The following is a 21,022-nucleotide window of genomic DNA, read 5'->3' on the forward strand; positions in this document are numbered from 1 at the left end:
CGATCCCGGCTGGTTCTCGGCTCAAATTTCTCTCCCAGTTGCTTCCCCTTCCCTTTTACACTCCTCGTCCTAGCCTATACCAAGGTTAGGTCTATATTAGGCTTCGCCTAGGTAGGAGTCGGGCTTCGGTTGGTTGCTTCCAGTCATATTGCCCCTCCAAGATTCATGGTCTGGGAGGTATGGTGCAGTTGAGCGGGTGAGCTTCTCCCGTTCTCCTGTTCCTTCCTGGTAGCCTACATCCTACCTCCTACAACCTCCCCCTCTCCTCCTCTCCAGCCTTGCTCAAAAAACTCAAGAACAGGGTGACGCTAGATGGCGTTTTCTCCGAGTTCAGGACTCTCTGTTGGTTGAGGGATTCTCCCCTCCCAGATTGTTCCCAGCATCGCTGTATTGGGGTTGGTGGTTTGTTTACTCGAACGTGTCGAGTCACTGTTAATTTTTTCTCCCCTTGCATTAAGGGTTTAGGAGTTGATGGCAGCAGGTTTAGATATTTTGCTTCACCCTATGTTATGAACATATAAGCATTTTACCCGTCGTTCTTTTTTCTTCTGCTAAGGGAAGTAAGGGCGGAAGGTTTTTTCAGGTTTATAGGGGAACGGATCCCTCCGTCCTCTTCAGTTCTTACCATCACTTGTTACATTGTTTTTTTTATTTTTAGATAAGTCTGTTATCTACAGGAGTACTCTCCTTTATTTATTATATATATAAATTTAAGTGAGTCCGGTCCTATACCAGGGTCTTCGCCGTTATTTTACTGGCAGCCCTTATGGTTGATTCCTGGTCTCTCCCCTTCATTCCCGGAAAGTCTGGTTCCAGGGGTCTGGAATCCTACCTTCCACTCTGTGTAATTTAGAGCTTTTTGGCCCAGTTTATGTATAGGGGAGTTCTTCTCCGTCGGAGTATTTCGGTTTGGTTGAATTTCCGGCCTCGCCAGCTTTAGTTTGCTTTAGGTGGGAGGTTCATTACGTTTCTTCTTACAGACTGTTCGCTGTGAGGAGCCGGGTGCACCGCCTCCCTCCAACAACCTCACGGTCACGTAGTTTGTCGGACCCACGCTGGTTGTGAAGTCCGCCTGGATGACCTGATTGTTTGGCACCCTGATGGTTGTGAGGTTTGCTTTGCTCTCTGCACAACTGTCCAGGATGAGTTGGTAAGTGACAGTCTTTACATTACTCTTGCTTTTGCTCCTCATATTGTATATTATACATTGTCTATGAGGTTCCCGGAATGGTTTTCAGTCCTTAGCTAATTGTTGGTTTTCTTACAGGCAGACATAATGAAACTTCCAAGAAGTCTTCTTTTCCAATCCCTCCGGGCCTGGGTGGCTGGGTTTGGAAGGAACGTTTAATGGGAATGAACGCCCTCGAACGCTAGGTTGAGGGGACTTACTCTACCTAGAGGCGCACGGGTGGCGGCAGCAGTGCCTGAAGATGGCCACCCCTATCATCCAGCAGATCCGGGATGAGACCCAGCCACCCCAAAGTGGATATCCTCAGAACGCTGAGGTCTCGGAGGATGTTGCACGTTTCATTAATCTGGACCTAGAACCAATGGAATGTAGAGCAGGACCAGGTGGTAAGTGGTGAGGTAGGTGAGGTTGTTGCTATCTCTTAAGGGCCCCCTTTATTTGACTCCTGCTTCATCTGTTTCTTCCTTTGCAGGCTTTGTGAAGTCTTCCTCCTTGGGTGATAGAGCTCCATCTGCTATCCCCAAGTTGATGTTGAAGACTTCATGGATTTTCATAATAAAAAAGGGCTTCAAGTCCTCGTCTTCCCTATAAGGCATTGCCCTTCCCTGTCGAAGGCATAAGGTCTCAGGACCTGTTCCAGCCTCCGGGAGCAAGTCTGGTTCCTCCAGCAAAGGCGCGAGTAAGAGGGCTGCAAAACCAAGATTCCCTATATAACCTAAAAATGCAGAGGCCTTTCTAACCATTTTTTCTGAGTCCAGTCCCGTGTCAGCCGGTGAAATTCCATTACAGCACGAATTTCTAGGTATAACCTTGCTAGATATACCAGAGAAAAAGAGCTTTCAGGAAAGCTGGGGTTACTACCCCCAGTCGAGCGTCTTCTAGGAAGGCGTCGGTATAAGAAGGGGTGAGTGAATTACCACTACCACGGAAACCTACTTGAAAGATCTCTCCTTATCAAAACCCCCGGAACAGAGCGGTGAGCCGTTACAGCCCCACACCAAACACCCGCCAGGACGGCGACACCAGCGCCACCAGCGCCACCTACCTCATTCCATTTTCTAGCACGTGAATCGCTTGATTTGTTTTGTGTGCTCTTCCATTATTTTGGATTTTTTCTGCTTTTACGATGGCGTCGAGCAGCTTTACCATTTCCAAGTTAAGTACCATCTTCTTGTGGGGTTTTGTTCTATTTTTTTGGCTGTTATGGTCTCGTATTTTCATAAATATTGAGATCTTATTATGACGCCACGGCGTCCCCAGCCAGCCATGTCGACGCGAGGCGTCTCCTTCTGTTCTTTTTCAGTTGGAGTTGTCTCCTCGTCGTTATAGATATTTTGCCCCCTTGGTTCCCTTCCTGGTGGTTCCTTGCGGTGGCTCCCCCTCTTTTCAATTTTATCATTGGCCCACTGGCCTTTTGGGAGTGATGCCCCGTCTAGGTCCCCCCCAGGTTGGGTTCCTATTATTTTTGGTCTTACTAGGCTAATTAATTTTGATTGAAGATGGTGCTCTCTTGTAGTTTTATTTTTATTTTTATTGTTTTTATTATTTTATTGAGTGGTTTACCTCGGGTGCTGGCGGCAGCCTCAGATCTAACCGCTTCCCCGTGGTAGGCTACGCTCTCTGTTGAGCACATTTTAGTTTTTATGAGTGTTGGTTATCTTGTGGAGTAGGCTTGTTAGCTTCCTTCCCTTGCCCTGGGTGTGGAGCTCAGGTTGAGGGAGTTTTGTTGCTGTTTTCCTCCGGGATCGTTTTTCGGTGGGCAGAGTGAGCCCTTAGTTCTCTTCCTCCATTTGGGGGAATCGAGTTCTTTGGATGTGTTTCCTCTAGGCTAGTCGCCCCCTTGTCTGCCATTCTCGATCCCGGCTGGTTCTCGGCACAAAATTTCTCTCCCTGTTGCTTCCTCCTTCCTTTTACACCCTCCTTTTCCTAGCCTATACTAAGGTTAGGTCCATATTAGGCTTCGCCTAGGTAGGAGTCGGGCTTCGGGTTGGTTGCTTCCAGTCATATTACCCTCCAAGATTCATGGTCTGGGAGGTATGGTGCAGTTGAGCGGGTGAGCTTCTCCCCGTCTCCTGTTCCTTCCTGGTAGCCTACTCCTCCTACTCCCTCCTCCCCCCCTCTCCAGCCTTGCTCTACTCGTGCGGGTGACGCTAGATGGCGTTTTCTCCGAGTTCAGGGACCTCTCCTGTTGGTTGAGGGATTCGCTCCCTCCCAGATTGTCCCCAGCATCGCTGTATTGGGGTTGGTGGTTTGTTTACTCGAACGTGTTCGAGTCACTGTCTCCTCTCTCCCCATCGGGTTACGTTGATACGGTAATATTTTGCTTCACCCTATGTTATGAACATATAAGCATTTTACCCGTCTCGTTCCTCCGGCGGGGAAGTAAGGGCGGAAGGTTTTTCATTATAGGGGAACGGATCCCTCCGTCCTCTTGAGTTCTTACCATCACTTGTTATTGTTATTGTTTTATTTTTAGATAAGTCTGTTATCTACAGGAGTACTCTCCTTTATTTATTATATATATAAATTCGTGAGTCCGGTCCTATACCAGGGTCTCCGCCGTTATTTTACTGGCAGCCCTTATGGTTAGTTCCTGGTCTCTCTTTCTTCATTCCCGGAGTACTCCGGGTCTGAAATCCTACCTTCCACTCTGTGTAATTTAGAGCTTATTGGCCCAGTTTATGATAGGGAGTTCTTCTCCGCCGGAGTATTCGGTTGCAGTTGAGTTTCCGGCCTCGCCAGCTTTAGTTTGCTTAGGGTGGGAGGTTCATGTACTTTTCTTCTTACAGACTGTTCGCTGTGAGGAGCCGGGTGCACCGCCTCCCTCCAACAACCTTACGGTCACGTAGTTTGTCGGACCCACGCTGGTTGTGCGGTCCGCCTGGATGACCTGGTTGTTTGGCACCCTGATGGTTGTGAGGTTTGCTTTGCTCTCTGCACAACTGTCCAGGATGAGTTGGTAAGTGACAGTCTTTACATTACTCTTGCTTTTGCTCCTCATATTGTATATTATACATTGTTTATGAGGTTCCCGGAATGGTTTTCGTCCTTAGCTAATTGTTGGTTTTCTTACAGGCGGACGAAACTTCCAAGAAGTCTGCCTTGGAATCCCTCCGGGCCTGGGTGGCTGGGTTTGGAAGGAACGTTCCGTCGGGGAAGCCCCACGCCCTCGACGCCAGGTTGAGGGACTTGCTCTACCCCGGCGCACGGGTGGCGGCGGCAGCAGTGCCTGAAGATCTTGCCACCCCTATCATCCAGCAGATCCGGGATGAGACCCAGCCACCCCAAGTGGATATCCTCTACGCTGAGGTCTCGGAGGATGTTGCCGCCATTAATCTGGACCTGGAACCAATGAATGTAGAGCAGGACCAGGTGGTAAGTGGTGAGGTAGGTGAGGTTGTTGGGGCGGGCCCCCCTTTATTTGACTCCCCTGCTTCATCTATTTCTTCCTTTGCAGGCTTTGTGAAGTCTTCCTCCTTGGGTGATAGAGCTCCATCTGCTATCCCCAAGTTGAAGTTGAAGACTTCATGGAAGGCGAAGGGCTACAAGTCCTCGTCTTCCAAGAAGGCATTGCCCTTCCCCGTCGAAGGCTAAGGTCTCAGGACCTGTAGCCTCCGGGAGCAAGTCTGGTTCCTCCAGCAAAGGCGCGAGTAAGAGGGCTGCAAAACCAAGCCCTCCTCGCCAACCTGCTTTTTGATGCAGAGGCCTTTGCTAACCAGCTTTATAAAACAGTTTACGGAGGACCTGGATTCGAGATTTAGCAAAAATCTCTGAGAAGTTGGCCAGTCATGATAACATACTGGCGGGAATGGCTCACCCACCCCAGCCGAACCACAGTATGTTATCCCCGACACTGCGGACCTCCCCGCCGTTCGATGTCGGTAACCCTTGGCGATTCGCTCTCCGGGCCATCCAACATGATGGCAAGCTGACTCTTGATGGTCTTGGCACGAGACGGTTGGAGGAATTGGAGTTCTTCCCCCCCGATCTCCTGCCCCCTTACCCAGGCTTCGTGAGGCTCACGGAGGAAGCCTGGATTCGGTCAGACAAGGTTCCTAGGGAGACTGTCATCGTCCCTAGGGACCAAGCTCAGTCGGCTCTCCTGCGCACTCTGACGGAGTGGCAGGCAGATAACACGAAGTTGACTCCTTTCAAGGGGAACTTTACCATGTTCGCCCTGGGAGACAACCTTCCCACCCCTTGCTTGGACAAAGTCGCTCTGGCTACGGCCCGAGCGTGCTTTGATGGTAATCCGGTACCTCAGCTAAGGGAGACAGACCCTACTTCCCTGGTATTCCCAGGAAGTAATGAGTTCTGGACAGACGCCCCGTCCACTTTCACGGTCGGGAAGCTGGACCCCTTCTGCGCCTCCACGCAATTTAGCGAGCAGCTCCCCAAGCTGCCGGAATCTTTGAAAGCGGAGTTTGATGCTCGGGTTAAGTTAGCCCGGTCGTTGAACTCCGTATGCCTTACTGAAGCTACTGCCGTCTCCTGCTCGGACGAGCCCTTCTTTCAGGTTTTGGCTAAGTCCTTGCTGGCAGGCTTCCAGTCTGACTTATTTGAATTCATCATGGCCAGACTGGAATGTAGGAGGTTCATCTTCGCCGATGCGACTATCCGTCCACGAGCCTAACAAGCTCGTGAAAAGCTCGATCTGGGGACCTAACCTCTTCCCGGAAGAGGAGGTCACAAATGTTATGGCCGAGGCTACACGGGCCAACCAGAGTCTTCGTTCTCGCTGGGGTATTTCAGCCTATAAGCGTAAGACCCCAGAATCGGCCGGCCCCCAATCGAGAGGAGGCAAACGTTTCAGGAGGCATAAGAGGCCCCACCATCAGGCGGTAGTCCAAGCCGTCCCGGTCTCGGCAGTGGCACAGCCTTCCACTTCAAAGGCTCACCCCCAACAGTATGTGCTGGTCCAACCAGCTGCACCTCCTATGTGGCTCACCGGCATACAACCCCACATATGAAGGCCGTGGTTATTTTCACGGCCTTAACAGGGTTGCAGGGGAGGAAGAGGCAAAGCCCCTCATAGAGGAAAGCCCAACACCACCCCAAGGGGAAGACCTGGACGTGGTAGGGGAATAAACCCGCTCCCTCCCACTGAGAGAACACAGGTAGGCGGTCGCCTGTTTTGGTTCAGGGACCAATGGACCTTCAGCCCTTGGGCACACAGCATTGTGTCCAAAGGCCTAGGATGGAGCTGGATCAAAACCCTCCTCCTCTAACCAGGTTTTACCAGCCACCCACATCAATCCTAAAGGATTATGTGACAGAATTGCTCAACAAACGAGCAATAAAGAAAGTAAGGCACCTAAAGTTTCAAGGCAGGTTATTCACTGTTCCCAAAAAGACTCCGATCAGCAAAGAGTGATCCTGGATCTGTCGCGTCTAAATCTCTACATAAAATGCGACAAATTTCGCATGCTTACGGTAGCTCAGGCACGGACTCTACTTCGCGTGGAGCCGTCACCACCTCTATCGATCTTTCAGACGCTTATTATCACGTCCCAGTTGCGCCGGAACTTCTCTCAGTTCCTCGGTTTCAGACTCGGGAATCAAGCCTACTCCTTCAGGGTCATGCCATTCGGTCTGAACATTGCGCCCAGGATATTCACAAAGCTGGCGGACACGGTAGTACAGCAACTCCGGTCTCAAGGGATATCCCTAGCAGCATATTTGGACGATTGGATAATTTGGGCACCAACAGTTCCGGAGTGTCAGAAAGCCACGTCCATAGTCATCAGTTTCCTGGAGTCATTAGGTTTTCAACTGAACAGAGAAGTCCCGCCTGACTCCGAGTCCCGGTTTCAGTGGTTGGGTCTCCAATGGGATCTGTCATCTCACACGCTGTCCCTTCCGCCTCCCAAGAGGAAAGAGATAGCATCTCTCACCAGGAGATTCCTCAAAATCCATCAGCATCCCGCCGGTCCCAAGAAAGGGTCCTTGGATCTCTTCAGTTTGCCTCAGTGACAAACCTGCTATTAAAAGCGAAGTTAAAAGACATAAACAGAGTGTGGCGGAGTCGAGCCAATGTCAAGCTCAGAGACAAGGTCTCCTCTATTCCTCAAATCTTAAAGACAAGGTTGCGACCTTGGGCCTCGGTCAGAGGCCTGTCCAATACAGTTCCGCTTCAATTTCCCCCTCCGGCACTAGTAGTTCACACAGACGCTTCCTTAAGCGGCTGGGGGGGATATTCACCAAAACAAAAAGTACAAGGAACGTGGTCCACAATGTTTCAGCAGTTCCATATAAACACCCTGGAAGCTATGGCGGTATTTCTAACTCTGAAGAAAATCCGCCCCCCCAACCGGATTCATATCAGGTTGGTATTGGACAGCGCAGTGGTAGTTCATTGCATCAACAGGGGCGGCTCCAAATCAGGCCGAGTAAACCAAGTAATGGTTGCTATCTTCTCCCTGGCGAACAAGCACGGCTGGCACCTGTCAGCCACCCACCTAGCGGGGGTACGGAACGTGGTGGCGGATTCCCTGTCCAGGAACGCTCCGTTGGAGACGGAGTGGTCCCTGGACGTGGAATCTTTCAAGTGGATTTGCCGCCGGGTTCCGGGCCTCCAAGTGGATCTGTTCGCAACGGAGAGCAACTTCAAACTCCCCTGTTATGTGGCTCCCAACCTGGACCCTCAGGCGTTCGCCATAGACGCAATGACAGTAGATTGGAACAATTGGGAGAAGATTTATCTTTTCCCCCCAATAAACTTACTGCTGAAAGTTTTACACAAACTCAGGACATTCAAAGGTCAATTAGCCCTAGTAGCTCCCTATTGGCCGAAGAGCAATTGGTTCCCTCTTCTTCAGGAACTGGGATTACGGAGTCTTCGGATTCCCAAGCCCATTCTGACTCAGACAGTACAAACCAAGACTGTGTCAGCTTCCTCAAGAATTCAGAATGCCCTAGTTTTATGGACTTTATAAAATTCGCAGCTCAAAAGGAGCAAACATTGACCCTGTCAACACTCTGTTTTTAGAATCAGATAAAAGAGATTCTACTATTAGACAATATGACTCAGCAGTCAAAATTGGCCTCCTTCCTAAAAGCATCTGAAGCCAAAATCATGACAGCTAATTTAGGAGTTTCCTTCTTTAGATCATTATTTGAGAAAGGCCTTGCTCCGGCTACTATTACCACAATCAAGTCAGCATTAAAGAAAGTTTTTCTTTACGGCTTTAAAATCGACCTCACAGATTCCTACTTTTCATCTATCCCCAGAGCATGCGCTCGTCTGAGACCAGTATCACGCCCACAGTCTGTTACGTGGTTTCTCAATGACGTCCTTAAGTTAGCATCAGAGATGGATAACTTTCATTGCTCTTATCAGGATCTGTTAAGGAAGACTTTGTTTTGATTAGCTTGGCTTCAGGTGCTAGAATCTCAGAGCTATCGGCTCTCACTAGAGGTGATAATTATGTGAACTTCCTCCCATCTGGAGAGGTCCTCCTTTCCCCTGACCCTAGATTTTTAGCTAAGAACGAAGACCCACAGGACAGGTGGTCTCCTTGGAAGGTGGTGCCCCTTCCTCAAGACCAGTCTTTATGTCCAGTTTATACACTTAAATCTTACCTTTCAAGAACTCCACAGAGTAAGTCGGGTCCTCTTTTTATCAGGGAGAAAGGTGGTACTCTTTCACTAAATGCTATAAGACAACAAATTTTATATTTCATTAAACAGGCCAACCCAGATTCAGTTCCCAAGGTTCATGATATTCGAGCAGTTGCTACTTCTATTAATTACTTTCATAATATGGACTTTTCAGAGTTATCTAAATTTACGGGTTGGAAATCACCTCTAGTGTTTAAACGCCACTATTTAAAAAAACTCGAAGCCCTGAAATTTTCTACCATAGCTGTGGGAAGTGTCATCTCCCCACCTTAGTTAATCATATCCTTGTCCTTTCCTTTCCCCCCCGCCCGCCTGCCTCATTTACTTTTCTGCTTATTCTCCTGGTTGATTATACCTCACTGCCTGGCTCCTCATATTGTTGTTTCTTGTACCTGTTGATGGAAAAAGTGTAATCTGAAATGCCATGATTGTTTCTCTTGTGGGGTACTGGACAGTTTTATTTGGTTCCATGTACCCCAGATGAATGTATATATTAATGTTGATTGATTTTGTCTCTTACGTGTTTAGCCTAAGTTTAAGTGTATAGTATTAAGGTTATATTTGCAGTTATTTTGTGCGCTTTTCATGTTTCATTTGCTTTAAGTAATTTTAAGGTTTTTTGGGGCTTTTTTCTCCGTCGTGCCGGGAACCTGCCCATGTTTCATAGTATTAAGTTCTTTAATGTGCCTTAGATTTAATATGCCTTAGTCTTAGTGTTCTTGCTACACGGAAGAGATTGCTTAATTAAAATTATTCTGGTAAAACTTTTGCCTTTTCTTCAGATTATCCCTCAATTTCTTTTTCCTAGTAGTTGCAGCCTTGGCATGATTCTCTATCACGATTTCACCGGCTGACACGGGACTGGACTCAGAAAAGGGATTTTGACAGAGGAAAAATCTATTTCTGAGGAAGGTCCCGTGTCACCCGGTGACCCTCCCTGAATTAAATAGTACTTTCCCCTCCCTCTGGCACATGCCAAGTCTGGGGTTAGTGCTAGCATGGAATGAGGTAGGTGGCGCAGGTGGCGCTGGTGTCGCCGTCCTGGCGGGTGTTTGGTGTGGGGGCTGTAACGGCTCACCGCTCTGTTCCGGGGATTTTGATAAGGAGAGATCTTTCGAGTAGGTTTCCGTGGTAGTGGTAATTCACTCACCCCTTCTTATACCGACGCCTTCCTAGAAGACGCTCGACTGGGGTAGTAACCCCAGCTTTCCTGAAAGCTCTTTTTCTCTGGTATATCTAGCAAGGTTATACCTAGAAATTCGTGCTGTAATGGAATTTCACCGGGTGACACGGGACCTTCCTCAGAAATAGATTTTTCCTCTGTCAAAATCCCTTTTTTACTTAAAAAATTTGAATCCAAAATGAGAATTAAATGATTTCCCAGCATCGAAGGTGCTCTGGCCTGGAAGACACATCCCAATTTTAACTAACAAAATTTTGAAAACAAACAGTACAGATAAAAATATGGTAGTAATCCCATACATGATCACAATGAATAAGTATAGTAATTCTTTCACCTGATATATAGTACTATACATTATATGGTGATTTCAGATGTTTTGCTTGAACTGAAAATAGACCCATCTCACGCCCCCTTAATTTTTGGCAAATATGTGGAAACTGCCAGTCACATTCATAAGATCTTTGTAAAAACATAAGTAAGATGCAAGAACCTTATAACATGTCATTTCTGTAAAATGCATGTATTTTTTATATTTTGCTCTGAAAACATTAAATTCAAAATTGGGATTGAAATAAAGAAACCTCTTACATGGCAGTGAGCAGTATGGTTTTGTAAATTGTGATGCAGCACTAAGTGACCCATACTATCACTAAGATTTAGAATGAATTTCAGCTCTTCCATGCAATTTTAGTCAAATTAAGAAATTGCTGTATTTTACTTGAATTCAACTCATCCTCACTCTGATAACAATGCTCAAACATATTTTAACATATTTGTACATTGTTAAAATACTCATTATTGATTGCCCTTTACTTTTTATAATGCTGAGTAATTAAGCAATTAGTGTTGTAAGTAATCTTTCATTGTTTTGAGAATTAGCACTTCTTGTTAATTTTACGTCTTATACAGTAGAGCCCTGGTCCTCAACGCTAATCCGTTCCAGAAGCGTCGAGATTCGATTTAGTCGAATTCCGAATCAATTTCTCCCATAAGAAATAACTGAAAATGGATTAATCCATTCCTGACCACCAGTCATTACCCCAACCTTGCCTTTTTATACAAAACATTACACAAATTACAATTAAATAAGTTCAGAGTTAAATAACTTACCATATCAGAAGCACTTTTTACATTTTTAAATGCATACTGTAATAAAAAAAATTGGCCTACGACCAATGCGGACCAATGGTAGACCAGGTGCCATAGGTAGGCTAGGTAGCCTACACAAAAACTGTTGTTAATAATAACATTGAAAAACAAGCCTGATTATTACAGTAAATTAATAATACAGTATTAAAAATAAGCCGAATTACTGTATGTCTGTTATCATACAATTAAGAAAAATTTCCTAAGTTACGTCAGCACTCGGCAGCTTGTGGCATGAGCAGATGTAAACAAACCAAAGCGCCATCCTGATGCTGTATCGCGGTTAATTACGTAAACATTGTTTACATTCAGTATTAATTTATGGTAAATTTCATACAGAGTCTACTGTAGTTCTTACTGTGTTTCTCTTCTGCTTGGTCAGCAATGGCTGTCTTGGGACCCATGATTAGATGAAAATGTGGCGCAGAAAGCCAAAAAAAATTATATACTGCACAAGCATGTACTTCTCCAAACAACAGAAGCAGCGTGTGTGGGCTTTAAATGCTTTTAAATACGGGTGAGAAGGACGCCACTGACAACGCCAACTAGCAGCGGCTAACTGAAACACACTTGTTTACAAACATCATGTGATTCATCGGGTCGGATTCTGGTTTGTTGTTTGAGCTCTGACGCAAAATTTACTCGACATTTCGCGTCGAAATCTGATTATATCGAGTTCTGGTACGGTCGAGGACCGGGGTTCTACTGTAGTATTAAAATAATTTAGTTACAGTGTTAGTTGTCTTGTTCAGACTTTTTCTCTATCTTTGCCATAATACTATAGTTATTTGATAGTAGACAATGCTTAAATTTCATTATTTTGAATTTTGTCTGTGCACACTTAACTGTTAGGTGTATTCATGAGATGATACACTTATATTTAGGCAATTCTATCAGTATATTTTATTTGTTTTTAGGGGGGAGTACAGTATGAAGATTCATTGTTTGAGATTTGGTGTCTGGTGTGTCACTATTCAGTTTATCTTAATTTGTGTAATGAAAAACTTCTTCCTCTTTTATCTTTGTTATTTTTTTTTCAAGGGGATGAAGGGCTGGTACTATCTCCCCAACCCACTTGTTTTGTACATGAGATTAGAGGACATCCACCTATAGCCTAAGTGTGGGAAAGCTCAAGGTAAGGATGCCATCACGGGGTCAGTTTTACTAATCACTGTACAGGTACAGTATATGCTTTAGGTGAGCTACTTGGCCTGATATTTTTGGTATTAATAATAATATGCTATACATTTGTTTTTTATTTTCTTAAATATTTATTTAATTAAATGATGCTCTGGTTAAGAGAGGTTACGGTGGTGTTGTAATTCTTAAGTTATTAATCATAGTTTTGTGTTATCATCAGAACCACAGTAATTCATTTATAAAGGAATGTTTGAGTACTTGAAATGCAAGGTAGAAGATCACAAAATTGTTCCATATTTTCAAAAACACAGTGTACTTACTGTACTTTGTTTATATCGCTAAATTATCTTCCATCTACTGTTGTCTACCAGAGCAGCAATATGCTTGCATTTACAACTGTTTATTGTAGAGCAGGGCTTCCTGTATATTGTCAGTAGAATTGCAAATGTGAACCACTTGAAATTTATTCATTACAAAGTTTTTAGCAATTATTGGTTGTCCATGTGAGAGTATATACCAGGGGTCAGCAACCTTTTGGAGAGAGCAGGCCAGACGTGATATCAGATGTACTGTAAGGATTGCTTAACGCCTTAAACTAGGTAACAACTGTTAGGTAATTAGTGTTCAGGTGTTAGGTGTTAAGTATGGGGGCCAGATGTGGCCCGCAGACTGGAGGTGCCGACCCCTGGGCTATACCATCGCTTAAGTAGGATTATTCATTAACATGAGCTGGGACAGGCACTAGAACCTGTCAACAGGTTAATTGAATGGAAACAAGTGGATAACTTAGGAAACCTACCACTCACCTGCTGTAGTCAACACTTATTCATTAGCTGCCTCTTTTTGTGACTTTTGTGATTTTGGCTTCTCGATTGGACTAATCATGTCAGATTCTAGCCTTTCTAGTTGCAGGTATTGTAGTAAAGGCTGTAAGAATAGGTTGACTTCAGCCAAATATGACAATCATACTGTTTGTAGTTCATGCAGGGAGCAAGTTTACTCTCCTGAACTTTGCTGTAATGAATGTAAAGACTGGGATAAGGGGAAGTGGAAGACTCTGAAAGCATATTTAGAAAAGTTACAGCATGGCAGACTTAGGAAAGCTATTGCTAGGGCTGAAGCAAAAGCTTCTGCTAGTCAGGTTTTGTCTCCAGGGGTTGATGTGGCTGATTTACCTGTACCCGCAACACATGTGACCGCTTTTTCCCCTATCTCTAGTCCTCCGACTTGCCCTGTAACTCTGATCCCTGGCTGTCATTCTTCTGATCCCAATACCATTGCCAGCCTTGAAGCACATGTTGATAAGAAATTTGATTTGTTGGTGAACACTGTTTCCCAGATTGGGAACTCGGTGCATGTCCTCATGGACAGATTAAACAGTGTCAGTGCAGTGTCGGGTGCAGTGTCAGTGGAGGGGGCAGCTACTTGTCCCACCGATGCTCCTAGACCAAGGTCCTTGCTAAACTCCCCTTGCTTACCTGGGAGGAAGCAAACTGGCAGTCCAAGGAAGGTCGGTGGGGTTTGCCCACAAGTAGTTGTTGCCTCATCCGAGCCTGTTGTCCACTTATCACAGGACTTGGGGGACCACCGTTGGAAAGGCGTCCGCTTGGACGTGCATCCATTATCTTCCAGTGACTTGGACTCTGGGACTCAAAAGCACAGTTGGCACTTTGCCAATGTTTCGAGACCATTGAAGAGGTCTGGCACCCTGATGGATGAAGACATTGCCCCGGCTCATAAGCGAGCGTTGGATAGGGCTCGTAGCCCTCTTCCATCCTGTAGTTTTTCGGAGTCTCCTCAGGCTTCTCACTCCCTTTCGGTGTCCATCAAGTGCCACAAAGTATCCCAGAAAGTGCTAGTTAGTCCAGTGTTTGGACATAAAGTGTCTGAGTGCCCAGAGTTAGAGAATTTAGTGCCCGATTATGAGAGGCAATGTCTGAGCGACTTTTGTTGGAGCATCCATTGCCCGCTCTCCCAGCTTGTGGGTGCCCAAGGTCCTTGCATCCCAAGAGTGATCGTGTTTTGTTGGAGTGCTCAGCTCATGGACATCAAGTGTTCAAGTGTCCGTCTTATGATCAAGTCTGAGTGTCTGTCTTATGAGCACCCAGCACCTGAGCGTCCTCCCTTTGGGCGCACAGTGTCCGAGTTGCAAACATTGGATCTGTCTGTTAGATCCGTGAGCGGACATCCAGGGACCGAGCGTCCAGTGTTAGTGGGCGCCAATGTTGTTTGTCCGCCTGCCAGCATTCATCCGGCGCTACAGGTGGGACTTTCTGTTCACGGTGTATCTTGTGCCGATCCTCTTGTGGTTCAGGATCCTTCCTTAGTTCCTATTCAGCGCCTCTTGGATAATATCTTGAACCTGCTACAGAAACCATCTGCAGCAACTCAGGTTCCCTCGGCTCCTCTGATGTCCACGATTCCTCTGAGGAGGAAGCTGTGGAGGACGATGCTCACACATCGAACTATTCAGCACTTTTGTGGTTCTTCCTTGTGTGCTATCTGGACTTCTCTCCAGCCGCCCCTTCTTCTCCAGGTTTGGTGTTTATGATGCAACAACCGACAGGAGTGACTAGGTTACTGCATAAGGTTCTTTCCCCCTCCTCCTCCAGGAAGGCGTTTGCTCTTATCAACATATGGTTGTCAGATAAGAGGGATGTGAGTAAAGTGGTCTTTTGTTCACCTCCTTCTCATCTGATATGACAGAAGTATCTGTCGTATTCTACTGGGGAAACTCCGTCCTTGGGAGTTTATGCCTCCTCTCAAGGGGGACTTCTCAAGTCTCATTGATGCTACACGTCGATCAGCCTTCTCGTCCACCAGGATTTTGTTTACTTCATCGGAGTTGGACCATTTGCTGAAGGATACTTTTAAGGTCTTCGAGGTTCTGAGTTTCCTTGATTGGACCGTGGGTGCGTTAACTAAGAAGATCAAGGACTGCTCATCATTCAAGAGAATTTTGCCTAGGATTGGTTGGCGGTTCTGGCCTGCACAGATTGAGCAGTGAGGGACGGCACCCATGAGCTAGCCACCATTTTCACTACTGGCGTCCTTAAGAAGCAAGATTTATGGTGCTCATTCGCTTGTAAGGGGTCACTCCTTCTCTCCCTTAGACAGTAACAGCTTGTTCCCGCAAAAGACTTTAGAACGAGTGACAGGAGAGTTGCAGAAGAAATCCACCCAAGACCTTCTCACTCAGTCCACTAAGAGGACTCTGGTCCCGACACGTCCTTCTTCTGCTTCTGTTCCTTCTACCAGGACTTCTCCATTGGCTCAGCAACCCTTTTGAGGAAGTAGAGGTTGCTTCCAGTCCTGTCTGATAGCCAACAAACCTGTCTCTCACAAGTGAGTCACCTGTCCTCCGTGCTCTGGTGGGAGCAAGGCTCCTTCATTTGTTCAGACACGATATACAAATCGTGTCGTCTTTTGGCAAGCTGCCTGTGACAGTGGCCTCGCACCTGGACACCCAGGTTTCGGCCGCACCTGCCACATTCCACTCCTTGCCGCTGCTTCCTGGGTTCCTGGTCCCTCGCACATGGTGACGTTGTCGGTGCCTTATATGATTATGCCTGCTTCTGTTGCTGACCCACGCTCATTATTGACCACAGTTCTGGCTCCTCGCTTCCCTGGCACTCGCCCTGGCCTGGCTCCCCATGCGCCACCTGTGCCTCCGACCCTGGCTTCATCCCTTGACTGTCCTGGCTCCCACGCATCTGTATCTGCCCCAGTAGCTGCTGGCCCGAGCACCATCTCCACTACCCAGGTTGTGCCTGCTTCCGTGGCCCCCCTGGTTGCTCTTGCTTCCGTGGCCCCCCTGGTTGCCCCAGTGCCTTCTGCTGCTCCTCCTCAGGTCCAGACATCTGGAGAAGCAGAGAAGAGGCCCCATGTGCAGTCTTCCCCGAGAGGTTTCGGCCTCGAAGAAGACTGGAGCGCGTCCAGAGGACAGCTCAAGTTCACACCAGCCAGCCGCGCGCTCGAATCCTCCCAGTCCCCAGCTACGTCCACGCTGCCAGCCTGGCTCAGGGGAGGCGAGCTGCTCTGCTCTCCTCAGGAGACCGCTTTGCCCAGGCAAAAACGCTCTCCTCGACCCGGGCTGCCGTCACCACTGTGGGTTGGTGACCGCTCCCGGCCCACTGCCCCTGTTGGTTCTGCCAGCAAGGCCAGTGGGAGCACCCAATCCTCCTTGCCTGTTCCCTCTACCTCCTGGGCTCCTTCCAGGGGGTGCGAGTTGGACAGGAAGAACTCTGGCAAGTTGTCTCCCCACAGTTCTACCTCGAGGTCATATGTGCCTGACTCGGTCCTTGGTTCGGCCAGGTCTTACCTTCCGTAGTGTAGGAAGGATTACGGGGGTCTGCCAAGGTTCTCCCTCCTGCAGGGAGAGTAGATCGGGAGGACTGCACCCTGGAAGGACTCGAGGGTCCTCTTTCCCAGGATGCGGACACTCCGAGATACAGAGGATGTTTGCTGAGGTAATTGCACTGATTCGTCAGCACAGTGACCTTGGGGAAGGGACCTTGGCCTCGTCTGTGGATTGTATGTTGTGCCTCAAATCCTACTGGGGACCCAAGAAGAAACCCAAGGCTTTGGTGGGGCTGCCGTGGCAGTCTCCTGGCTGGATCTGTGGTCCTTCACAGTATCCAAGGTGGCTGCTTCCTTGGGTGCTATCGTACCCGGGGAGGACTCCGCTTTCGGGAGGCTGTGCCAGTCTGGAGGTAGGGCCATCTCCTACCCCGCCCACCAGATGGCAAACATGTGGGCTAACCTGGTCCTGAAGCAAAGGGACGCCATTCTTTGTCACTTCTCCAGATCCTTGGGGTCCAAGTCAGCAATGACCCTGCAGAATGGACCGTTGCTGGGTTCGCCTCTCTCTTCCCTAGAGAGTTGGTGGACGCTGCGGTGGACAAGCACCGGGCCGATGATAGCAACCGACTTGTCCACAAGGCAGTGGCCAAGACCTCCTGATCTTCGTGTTCCACTGCAGCCAGGCCCTCGGGTCAGGCTAGCACTTCCTCAGCCCCTAAGAAGTCCCAGTCTTTGAAGAGGTCCCGTGGAAACACCCAGCCTTCTTCTTCCTCTAGAAAGGGTGGGTCTTCCCGCCCCTTTAAGCCCGCTTTCCAGTCTGGAAAAGGGGGGGCAAGGAAGAAGAAGAAGGGGAAATGCTAGGGGCAGCATTTCCCCCCCCTAAATGCTGCTGAAGGTGGGGGGATGCCTGTCAAGCCTTGGGCAACATGGCAGCGACACGGAGACGAGACCTGTATAGTGGATGCCCTTCGGGAGGGATATCTACTACCCTTCGAGCCTTGGCTCCCCCTCACCTACTCTCCAGTCTGTCTCCACACATACGTCCAAGGAACTCCGAAGGACTCTGCACTACAGCAAGAAGTGCAAGCCATGCTGAGCAAGGGTGCTGTGGAAGTTGTGTCAGACCAGTCTCCAGGCTTTTACAGCCGTGTCTTCCTCGTAGAGAAAGCCACAGGGGATGGAGACCAGTCATAGACCTCTCTCCCCTGAACCGATTTGTTCACCAGATTCGGTTCACGATGGAAACAGAGCTATCTGTGCTCGCTTTCATCAGGGAGAAGGACTTCATGCTTACGGTGGACTTGAAGGATGTGTTTTTCCAAATACCCATTTATCCGTCCTCTGGCAAGTACCTCCACTTTATCCTTGGGGAGACAGTCTTCCAATTCAGGGCACTTTGCTTCGGGCTCTCAACCGGTCCCCAGGTGTTCACAAGAGTCTTCTCTCTCGTGTCAGCTTGGGCCCACTTGCATGGGATACGTCTGTTGAGGTATCTCGATGACTAGCTCGTCCTGGCGAGCTCCCGCTCGCAGTTGCTACAGGACAGGGATCGACTCCTCAAGTTTTGCCATGATCTTGGGATCATGGTGAATCTCGAGAGGTCAGATCTCACCCCCAAGCAGAGGATAAAGTACCTGGGCATGCTGGTGGGCACGATAGCAGCGAAAGTCTTTCCCTCGGACTCTTGTATCAGCAGGTTCAGGCAGGCAGCACAGCTGTTCCTGTCACGACAGGAGCAGCCAGCCCGGCAATGGCAAGTCATCATCAGTCACCTGTCATCGCTGGAGAAGCTGGTACCTCATGGGCATCTGCACCTGCGGTCTCTACAATGGAGACTGAAGGAGTATTGGTCCCAGTCCCGAGACCCCCAGTCCTTTCTCATCCCTCTTTCCGAGGAGGTGAGAGAGGACCTTCACTGGTGGATGGACGACAGGAACTCTTGATAGGAGTATCCCTCTCCGGACATGCTGCTGTTCTCAGACGCATCGACCGAGGGATGGGGCGCACACCTGGAGGAGTTGCTGACTTCGGGAGTGTGGCACGGAGATGACAAGCACCTTCACATCAACATCCTGGAACTCAAGGCAGCCTTCCTAACTCTCCAAGAGTTCCGGGATTGAGTAATGGGACACTCAGTGGTACTGATGAGCGACAATACCACGTTAGTGACATATGTCAACAAGCAGGGGGGTCTAGTATCCCTCCTGCTCCACTAGTTGATGATGCAGGTGCACGAGTTGGCCGTGGCTCACTCGGTAGAGCTGTCAGCCAGGTACATTCCAGGCAAGAGGAATGTGGCAGACAAGCTCAGCCTCCAGAATCAGGTGATCGGAACCGAATGGTCCCTTCACTCGGAAGTGACGTAAAGGCTATTCGACCTGTGGGGGCGTCCAGTCATCGACCTGTTCGCCACCCAGCAGTTTCTGCTCTGTCGTGTCGGACCCATGGGCCGCTGTGGAAGACGCGTTCCAGCACCAGTGGGACAACCTCGACGTTTACACCTTTCCTCAGTTCTGTCTGATTCACTAAGTGATCAGCCAAGCAATGATCACTCCAAATCTCAGAATGATTCTGGTGGCACCCAAATGGCCTGAGGCCATTTTGTATCCTGACCTGCTAGCTCTCTTCTCTGAGGCACCGAGAGAGATCCCCCCCCTGGCCCAACCTGCTGTGTCAACCCACACATGGAGTGGTATCACCAGGCAGTGCAGTCCCTGTGTCTTCACGACTGTAGGTTATCCACCATCTCCTGCGAGTGAGAGGCTTTTCGCGTTGCACAGCAACAGAGATGGCTGGGTACCTCAGATGATCTTCCACAGCAGTATAGTGGCAGTCCCCAGTTATCGGGGGGTTCTGTTTCTGAGGGTGTGATGATAACCGAAAATTGGCGATTTTCGACCCTTTTTCTCCGATTTTCGGGGGTTATCGGCACCGAAAAGCGCACATTTTTGGTTATCGGCGCCTCTGTTAGGTATATATCGGTGCCAATACCCAATTATCGGCGCTGATAAGCGGAAATCGGTGATTTTTGGCGCCGAAAATTGCTGATTTTCATTGCTAGACAAGCGCAATAAAACCGGATCGCTGTTAACCAAGCCCACCGTTAACCGGGGACTGCTGTACCAGGGAAAGTGGTCCGTCTTCTGTGGTTAGTGTCATGGACTGGGTATCTTCCCGGTTGGAGCTAGTGTTCAGCAGGTTGCGGATTTCCTCATCTTCCTTCACTGAGAGAAGCTTCTCCCCGTTTCAGCTGTAAAAGGCTACTGCGCCGCACGTGGCCTAGTCTTGCAGCTAAAAAGAATAGACATCTCTTCCTCCTTCAAGATTTCCCTACTGATGAGAAGCTTCGAAAGTTCTTGCCCACCCATGGATCTCAAGCCCCCTGCGTGGGATGTGACTCTTGTTCTAAGGAGCCTGACTCGTGCACCATACGAGCCTTTACGAGAGTCATCAGACAGGGATCTTACCCTCAAGACTGTCTTCCTGTTGGCCCTGGCATCGGCAAGGAGAGTTGGCGAACTACACGGACTTTCCTTCGATGTTAAATATTCGAGGGGATGGCGATCAGTTACACTCGATTTCTTCGCAGATTTTGTGGCGAAGACTCAGAATCCTTTGGTCCCTGACGCACGGTTCGAGTCCTTCACGATACCCTCCCTAGAAGACTTTGTAGGTAATGAACCAGACGAGATGCTACTGTGTCCTATTAGAGTGCTGCGGCACTATCTGAAGAGGACTTGACGTCTCCGGCCTGAGTGTTGACGACTCTTCGTTAGTACTGGCTCGACCAAGAAAGAAATGTCCAAGAACACAATCTCTTTCTGGCTTCATGAGACGATAAGGAGAGCATATTCTGCTGCTGGAGAAGATGACACCAGTACGCTTCATCCAAGAACTCACTGAATTCCACAGCATTGGTCCGTCCGTCGCATTCCGGAAGAACATGTCCATTCTGCAGGTGCTGAAGGCAGATGTGTGGTCCCAACAGACCACCTTCACCTCCTTCTACCTCCAGGATGTCGCTCACAAGTCCTTGGACACTTTTTCCTTGGATCCTGTGGTGGCTGCTCAACAAGTTGTGTAGCTTACCCAACTCCTCTAACAGGAGAGGTTGCATCTCGCCTAAGATGTACGTTTGTGATTGGGGGAATGAATGTGGAGTGACTGGCCTTTCTTCTTTCTCCCCATACCGGCTCTCTTCCCACGGGCAGAGAGCGGACATGCCGTTACGTGCTGGATCTGGCGGTTGATCCAGGTAAGTGTACGCTCCTCTCAATGGCCACTGCTTCGAGCGTCACGGCAAGATTTCATAAAACAAGGAAGGTGTACACTTGAGGTAGGTTACTAAAAAGCGCCATTCCCGTCAACAACGTTTACTGACGTTAAGTCATACACAGAAATACAAACTAATTGCAGTAAATAAGTACAGTAAACCCCCTATT

General features: G+C 48.4%; 1 protein-coding gene across 6 annotated transcripts in view; it reads left to right on the forward strand.

Moving 5' to 3' along the window:
• LOC136826313 (BTB/POZ domain-containing protein 1-like) overlaps positions 1 to 21,022 on the forward strand; it is a 531,599-nt gene that overhangs the window by 223,265 nt on the left and 287,312 nt on the right. For all 6 annotated transcript variants that reach the window (XM_067083546.1, XM_067083547.1, XM_067083544.1 and 3 more), the window contains exon 2: positions 12,180 to 12,273. The gene's annotated coding sequence lies outside the window, so the exon portion shown is untranslated. The remainder of the gene's footprint in view (positions 1 to 12,179; positions 12,274 to 21,022) is intronic.

This window comes from Macrobrachium rosenbergii, chromosome 40, assembly GCF_040412425.1.
Source record: "Macrobrachium rosenbergii isolate ZJJX-2024 chromosome 40, ASM4041242v1, whole genome shotgun sequence".
In the NCBI taxonomy this organism is placed as follows: Eukaryota; Metazoa; Arthropoda; class Malacostraca; order Decapoda; family Palaemonidae; genus Macrobrachium; species Macrobrachium rosenbergii.